The sequence below is a fragment of the Ictalurus punctatus genome, chromosome 3 (genome assembly GCF_001660625.3).
Source record: "Ictalurus punctatus breed USDA103 chromosome 3, Coco_2.0, whole genome shotgun sequence".
Classification (NCBI taxonomy): Eukaryota; Metazoa; Chordata; class Actinopteri; order Siluriformes; family Ictaluridae; genus Ictalurus; species Ictalurus punctatus.
This window is the reverse complement of record NC_030418.2, coordinates 13,962,922-13,971,289: the sequence shown is the minus strand read 5'-3', so window position 1 is coordinate 13,971,289 and position 8,368 is coordinate 13,962,922. Positions and strand designations below refer to the sequence as shown.

The following is an 8,368-nucleotide window of genomic DNA, read 5'->3' as shown; positions in this document are numbered from 1 at the left end:
GCACCTCCCTTTGCCATCTGGTGCAGTCGGGGCTGAGCTGTGGCATAATCCTGGGGCAGGCAGTTTAAAAACAGTCTCACAAAAAGACTCAGGGACCAAATTTTAGTGGTCCTCAGGTGAGATTTGCATGCATGCACACACACACACACACACACACACACACACACACACACACACACACACACACACACACACACACACACAAACACACACACACACACACACGCACCAAAGTCTGGAATAGCTCTGCTTTGCAAACTGCAGACTTGTTATCAAAAATAGTAAGAGACTTTGGTGTGTGTGTGTTTTTGTGTGTGCTTTTTTTAACAGAAGAAAGATACCAAATGATATACAGCAAAGGAACTCCAGAAAATACAAATCAGTGAAAATCCATAGAATAGGTTAAGAAAGCTCAGGCAGGATGAGAATAAGAAAACTTACATAACATAATGAAAGCACATACAGAGATAGCACACATACAAACAGGTATTTTGCATTTAAATGTGACAGTGCAGATGCAACCACAGAAAAATAGATAACATACTAATAGCTGTCTAAACATACAAATAAGCTCTGATACAAGGAAATAAAGCTGCACGTAAGATTGCTGCACGTAAGAAATAAAGCTGCACGTAAGATTGTAAGATCGCCACACAATGGAAAATTAGCTGATATCCGATTTTGACATAATAGTGCTAGTACTACAAACTGGAAATCACTTAAGAAAAAAAGTGCACTTACATTTAAAAATAAATAAATAAATAAATAAAAATCACAAGTTACTTACTTCGTGGTTAGCACGTTCGCCTCACACCTCCAGGGTCGGGGGTTCGATTCCAACCGTGGCCCTCTGTGTACGGAGTTTGCATGTTCTCCCCGTGCTGCGGGGGTTTCCTCCGGGTACTCCGGTTTCCTACCCCAGTCCAAAGACATGCATGGTAGGCTGATTGGCATGTCCAAAGTGTCCGTAGTGTATGAATGGGTGTGTGAATGTGTATGTGATTGTGCCCTGTGATGGATTGGCACCCTGTCCAGGGTGTACCCCGCCTTGTGCCCGATGCTCCCAGAGATAGGCCCCAGGTTTCCCCGTGACCCTGAAGGAAGGATAAGCGGTATAGAAGATGGATGGATAGACAAGTTACTTAATTAACAGGCTCCTGTGTTCTGTTTGCAACTTAGCAATGGATGTACTGTTTAAAGTTTATACTGACTTTAGGCAGCTGATACAGATAATATTTTAAATGACCGACCTTTAATACATCTATGTTTTTGGGGGAGCAATAAAGACACACAAAGAAGATGCACTTATCATGCCTGGGGATTAGGTATGAGAGCAAATAAGACATTGGGGTAATGTAAAAGAGTGAATTCACTGATTTGTTGTATTTTTTTATACAAATAAAAGCAGCTAGTGTTAAATGATACTTCAAAAACTATTTGTAATCTGTTATATTCTTGACCCTAAAAGAACTTGTGATATAAATATGAAGTAGGGTATAGCAGATGCACCCTAATTAAATTGGTTCTGGTTCGTGTTTAGAAGAGAAAATGAGCCAATTTAATGCTGAAAAACATTATTTTTTAGTTTTTAGTATGGTTCCTGTTTAATTAAAAACATTTTCAATTTGACTTGAACAGAAGGAATGCACTATGAATAAATTAGAGGAAAAATAACCAGAATAGTAGCCTAAGTCACAGCTCTAGTCAGGACCCCTTTAAACTCTATGGTTAGATAATGCAGATCCCATCAAACACTCTGCAAATAATACTAGTCCACAATTATATCGAATAATTAAAAAAAAGAATGATAATCCTGTAGTATTAACCTGGGGGCAGGGAAACTAGGGAAACAGTCACTTTAATAGCAGGTGTTATTAATGATAACGTCAAGCAGAGGTGCCATATACACATCTCTTATCAGTGAGCAGAATCTCGCGAGAGTTTGATTGGAGGCAGAAAGAGGGGCGGGGCCAACTTGGACCTAGCGTGGACGGGATGAGACGGTCAGAGAACAGGCTCTCCGTGACGTCAGCAGTCTTCCTGAAAGTCAACAACTATATCGGCGGCGTGAGAGGACAGGAGGCTCAGCGACGGCTGGCAGGGGGTGAGGCATCATCGCGCTTTGCTTTGGTCAGTAGCTACCATTATTCGGTTCGGCTCAACTGCAATGAAAAAGCTTTCTTACGTTTCTTTAGTGTGTCAGTTTAGTTCATGCTGCGTTGTAGCGTGTCAGGAAGGCTAACAAACAAACAAGCAAACAAACAAAACAGGGAACCTAACGCCAGGTAAACGCATTACCATGCGCTGGATATAGAAGGAGATAAACACAAGCAGTCCCTGATGCTTGGATGCTCATGATGCAGCTGCTGATGATAAAGATAACGCTAACAATGATGATGGTCACAGTGTATGTAGAGAGCAGCCGCCTCCTTCAGCGCTGATACACACACACACACACACACACACCTGGAGGATGGAGGATTGAGGAAGGCAGATAGAGGAAGGCTCTGATGCAGCACTGTGATGCTGCAAGTTGAGAAAGATGGTCACAAGGTGCAGTCGTCTGCTTCTGGCCTAGCGCGCGCGCGCGCGTGTGTGTGTGTGTGTGTGTGTTTGTGTATAAATGTATGTCTATGTGTGTCATTCTTGCAGAATATGAAGCCTTCATCCTTTATAAGAATTCATTTCAGACACTAAATTGACATTTCTTTGCTCTTTCACTTTGCCGAGACAACAATAACAATTAGCACACGCTCTTGGCTAGGATAGCATTTCAGGAGCCTCCATTTAACCTTTTAATTAGACCTTTCTCGCACAGAAGATATAATTTAGCATGTGCAACACTGTTATACTTCTCAAATAAAGCAGTGAGAGTGGTTAGTAGGATAGTGGATAAGCTAGTTTAGCTGTGCTGGAGTTGTTTTGGTGCGTGTAGTCATTCATAACAGTGTTTATATCCGCGCTGAGTCGAGTCGCAGCCTAATTAATATTCAACTAGGGCAATAACAAAACACGCCTTTTGTCCGTTTTGTCGCACTGGTTTTTGTTTGTTGTTTGTTTGTTTGTTTGTTTGTTTGTCTACAAAAGCACTGCAAGTGCATACAGCACCAGTGCTTCTGCAGCTCCTTCCTCCAGCAGTGTGGCGGTATGGTCACTTGTGGTGCTTTATGATGGTGTGTGTTTGTATAGCCTGTGAAATGAGCTTGTGCTGCTCTTATCACCCTAAACACTACCTGGAATTAGAGCTGTAAACATGGCAATATATTTGCTATGAATCTTGCTACAGCATTTAAAAGAACTGTTTAAAAAAAAAAACAAGCATACTCGCAAAACCGTGCTTGTTCAGTAATGTATGGATGTAACTCTGACCTCTTTTGTCCTAGCTACTAGGTAGTACTAGCTACTAGTACTAGCTCCGGATGAATGAACTTTTTATGATCCTTTATTACTATCTGTAATGAGTAACTGAGCCCCGTGTTCGTGTGGGTTTTCACTAGTTTTCTTCCACCTCCAAAAACATGCAGGTAGGGACAAATCTAGTGGAGCCAATGCACCGAAGTATGAATACGTGGTTGTGTGTATTATCTGCATAAGCTCCTGATCCACCTGCAGTTACTAAAGATGGGTGAATAAATGATGTTTCTGGGTGAGAAATTGGTGGGGTGGGTCATGTAATAATATACAGTGCTGTGAAAAATTGTATTTGCCCTCTTCTGATTTCTTCTGTTTTTGTGTGTGTCTCATACTAAATAGTTTTAGATCTTCAAACGAAATACAACATAAGACAACAGCAACCTGAGTGAGCACACAATATGGTTTTTATTTATTGTTTTTTTATTATTATTATTGAAACAAAACAAAAAAGTTATGGTAGTCAGTCAGTGTGGAAAAACTAGTTGCCCCCTTAAACTTAAAATCTGGTTGTGCCACCTTTAACAGCAATAACTGCAACTAAACACTTCCGATAACTGGAGATCAGTCTTTCACTTACTTCTAGGACTAGGACTTACTCCTATGATGTGGATCATTGTCTTGCTGCATAATCCAGTTGCGCTTGACTTTCGATTAATTCTCCTTTAGGATTTTCTGTTAAAGAGCAGAATTCATGTTTCCCTCAATTATTGCAAGTCATCCAGGCCCTGAAGCAGCAAATCATCCCCACACCATCACACTTCCACCACCATGCTTGACCGTAGGTATGATGTTCTTTTTGTGGAATTCTGTGTTAGATTTACTCCAGATGTAACGGTACCCCTGTCTTCCAAACAATTCCATAAAAGGTTTGAGGATCATCAAGGTGTGTTTTTGCAAAATTCAGACGAGTCTTAATGTTCTTCTGGGTTAGCAGTGGTTTTCATCTAGCCACTCTTCCGTAGATGCCATTTTTGTCCAGTGTCTTTCTGATAGTGGAGTCATGAACAGTGACCTTAATTGATGCAGGAGAGGTCTGTAGGTCCTTTGATGTTGTCCTTGGCTTTTCTGTGACTTCCTGGATGAGTAGTCGCTGTGCTCTTGGAGGAATGTTGGAAGGTCGGCAACTTCTGGGAAGGTTCACTACTGTGCAGAGTTTTTCCATTTGGAGATAATGGCTCTCGCTGTGGTTCTTTGGAGTCCCACAGTGTTTGAAATAGCTTTGTAACCCTTCTCAGACTGATGTATTGCAATTACCACCATCATTTCTGGAATTTCTTTCAATTCTGGCACAGTGTATTACCAGGTAAGAACTTTTAACCAACTTCATGCTGTTGAAAAAGTTCTATTTAAGTGCTGATTTGATTGAACAGGGTTTGCAGTAATCAGGCCTCATTGTGTCTAGTCCAGCTGAACTCCATTATGAATGCAGGGGGCAAATAAGTTTTCACACAGTTCATATTGGATCTTTTTTTTTGCTTCAATAAATAACATTTTCATTTAAAAACTGTATTTTGTGTTTACTCGGGTTGTCCTTTATTTTATCTTAGATTTTTTCATTTCAGAAAAAATTTAGTATGAGATACATGAAGACAGAAGAAATCAAATACTTTTTCAAGCACTGTAATATCGATATTGTGATAAATTATCACAATACACTTCTGAGATATTGCAGGTATTGTGCTTTTTCTTTTTTTAAAAATAACTTTAAAAGGAGTTCATAAGATTTATGTTTTGTAAAGTTTATAACTGTAAAATGTTCGTGTTTACAGATTGTTTTTGTTTTACTTTTGTTTTTGTGTTAAAAATGAATTTTGCAGATATCAAACAGATCAACATTTCTTTTTTTTTTTTTTCTAAACCGTATATAAATGCAATACAATTTTTTTTTGCAGGCAGTTTGTTAGTGGTCTTGTGTAGCATGATGCATAAGGGTGTATCGTAGAATATATATATATTTATTTATATTTATATATATATATTTATATATACATTTTTATTTATTTATTTATATTTTAAACCCTGCCCCACCCCTATCTGATTTTCTCCCCCTTTTGGTCCTGCCATTTCCCACCCGCTAGAGCTAGCCAGTCTGTTTAGGATTTTGAGGAGGTTTTCCAGCCAAAAATGCTCGATTTTGCTGTGGCTTTTTTCAACTTGCGGAGTGTTTTTAAAAAAATAAACACTTTTTCTTTGAAGAAACCTCCTTGAATTTTCACAAAATTGTTTTGGACGGTTTTTCACATTTGATGTTTGTAAATGAGACCTTTTAACTGTCCTCATGTTTGACGCACGTGAATCCAAGAGGGTTTTGGCTGAATGCGCGTTGTGATGACGGCACATGACCGCTCTTGGCCCGAATCTGTGGTAATTTAGAAAAATTGCAAGCTCCTTTACTTGATTTCGCGTTGATTTCTGCGATCGCAAAATCCTGGAGGGTTTGTACAGATATATAAACACTTGGTTGCAGCACGATCAACCAAGTTGCAAGATCAGTCTCAGTTTAGAACTGCTGGGAACTAGGCGGTCAATAATTTGCAGTGATTATGAGGTAGATCTTAAATCATAGATGTTCTTTCATCCAAGGGCTGATTTAGTTGTTTAATGTAGAGCTGCATACCTTGTGAGTAAATAAATCCATCCATCCTTTTTCCATACACTTATCCTACACAGGGGAGCCAGAGCCTATCCCAGGGAACTCGGGGCACAAGACAGGGGACACCCTGTACAGGGTGCCAACCCATTCACATACTACCAACAATTTAGATCTGCTAATCAACCTGCAATGCATGTCTATGGACTGGGGGAGGAATTACCCGGAGAAACCCCTAAAGCATGGGGAGAACATGCAAACTCTGTGCACACAGGACAGAGGCGGGGTTTGAACGCCCACCACCAGAGGTGCGAGGCAAACGCGCTAACCACTAAACCACCATGCCTCCCAGTAAATAAATAAATTACTGAAACTTTTTGGATAATAGTTTGCCTATGTTCTGAAACATCAAACCAAATGTGACAATGCAAACATTAAATTACTTCTTTCTTTCGAAATAGACACAGTTCTGCTTTTATTTCAATTGAGTGGAGAGAGAGAGAGAGAGAGAGAGAGAGAGAGAGAGAGAGACACAGACACATGAGTGCATGAGAGGCGTCTGTGTTTGCAATATAGCTGCGGCAGATGAGCGGAACTCCTCCGAGACCTCAGACATCCACATCCTGCAGTGTTCATTCAGAACTTTTTCATTTCCTCCATTCTGGTTTGCAAGCTTGGTTTCTGGTGCAGTTGTAAAAGAGCGCCGCGCATTCGCCCATCATTCATTCATCTCCAATTTGGTAAGTGAGCTTCAGATTTTGCGCTTTACCGTACAGAGACGGGACAGACGCTTGGGGTTTTGTCACATTTGTTGTAACTGTCTTCAGCTATATGGAGCACAGCGACTGACTTGGGAGGCGGATCTTTACATGAATGAGCAGCGCGTATGAAATTTCAATGCAAACAAATCAGGGGGAAATGAATATTGTCTAACAGAGAAAGAGCAGTTGGCTCGGACGTAGACCCCGCTTCCTATTTTGGTGCGACTCGACATGTAACCCGCTGAATAGTGTTGCGATGATGCAGGGGCCACATTATATACTGAAATAATACGATGGCACAAGTAAATGGAGATTTGATTGGAATTCAAAGCTAAATTAAAGGATGTAAACATGCACCGGTGTATAAGCAACATGTGAATGAAAAGCCACATTTTTATGAAGCATATTAAATAAATGACCGTTTATAAAGAAGTTAAACGTAAGACTGGATTAGCATTAAATGTGTGACTTTTTATTACATAAAAAAAGCTGTTGAAGTACGTAACATTTTATGTAGCGTGTTTGGTGTCACGAGTGCGAAAGTGTAGAGCATGACGATGAAAAGAAATGTTTAATGAACAGCATTCTCTCTGCTCGGTACTGTACGTGTTGTTGCAGCGTCACTCGTCTGTCTGTTCAGTGTGGAATAGTCGCCGGCGGGTTTCTGCTCGGCCTTAAACTTTGCTGAACGCGATGGGGTTTTCACTTCCTGTGATGGTTGTTGGCTGTCACCTCTACATGTAGTAGGCCTTGTAACGTTCTATAACACAAACAAACCCAGCACACTGGCCTAGTGTTGGCAAGACACTAAATATCTATTTGCTTTAAATTCAAAGAAAGTTGTATTTTTTTCTTTTCTTTATTTATATAGAATAGACTAATGCAGGAGTTATGTGGGGGTGGGGGTCTGTGATTTAAAAAAAAAAAATTATTAGAATGGTGGAAGGTTTATATTTATTATTGAGTTCTTATAGTTTGACTGGTCTGTTAAATTGAACGAATCTAAACCTCTATAAATATGAAGTAGCCTACAGATAATGCCCACTTGGACCTGATGTGTTGAGGAATAAAAAGCACCTCTAAAAATTTTTGTATAAATTTAAAATAATGAGCATAATATTTCAGTATATTCATTAAAAATGAACAACAGTGACATTCTGAAGATCTGGAATAATGATTGTGTGTGTGTGTTAGTGTTACTGTACAGGAGAAAGCCTACAGCGATGTGGGCATATAGCAGCAGGTTACAGTAGTTAGTACCAGTACTGACAGTTTCTAGTTTTGGATGCTTTTCAGTAATTTGGTACCTTGATAGTGCAACCCTATGCAATCTTGAGAAGCCTGTTGACAAGAGAGCTCCAGTGTCATTCAATCAGATTTGTTTTAATGTTAACACTTGACTCTTCTGTGCTGGTCAGAAAACTCCCTCTAGACTTTTTTTATTATTTTTTTTTGCAGACAGGGACTTCTTTAATTTAACTGCAAAACAATGATAAATGTCACAATGAAATATTTCACAATGAAAACAGATGTAACATCCATACACTGATATTGTTATACACATTTCACATTACACAATCTTTTTTTTTTTTCTCATTTAAAA

At 39.5% G+C, this 8,368-nt stretch overlaps 1 protein-coding gene across 4 annotated transcripts in view; it reads left to right on the top strand.

The window, feature by feature from the left end:
* Window positions 1-1,946: 1,946 nt before the first annotated feature.
* The window catches only part of akt3a (v-akt murine thymoma viral oncogene homolog 3a), a 137,646-nt gene continuing 131,224 nt past the window's right edge, over window positions 1,947-8,368 (top strand). For 3 of the 4 annotated variants that reach the window (XM_017464175.3, XM_053679622.1, XM_017464174.3), the window contains exon 1: window positions 1,947-2,130. The gene's annotated coding sequence lies outside the window, so the exon portion shown is untranslated. The remainder of the gene's footprint in view (window positions 2,131-8,368) is intronic. The other variant, XM_053679623.1, reaches the window with a different exon arrangement.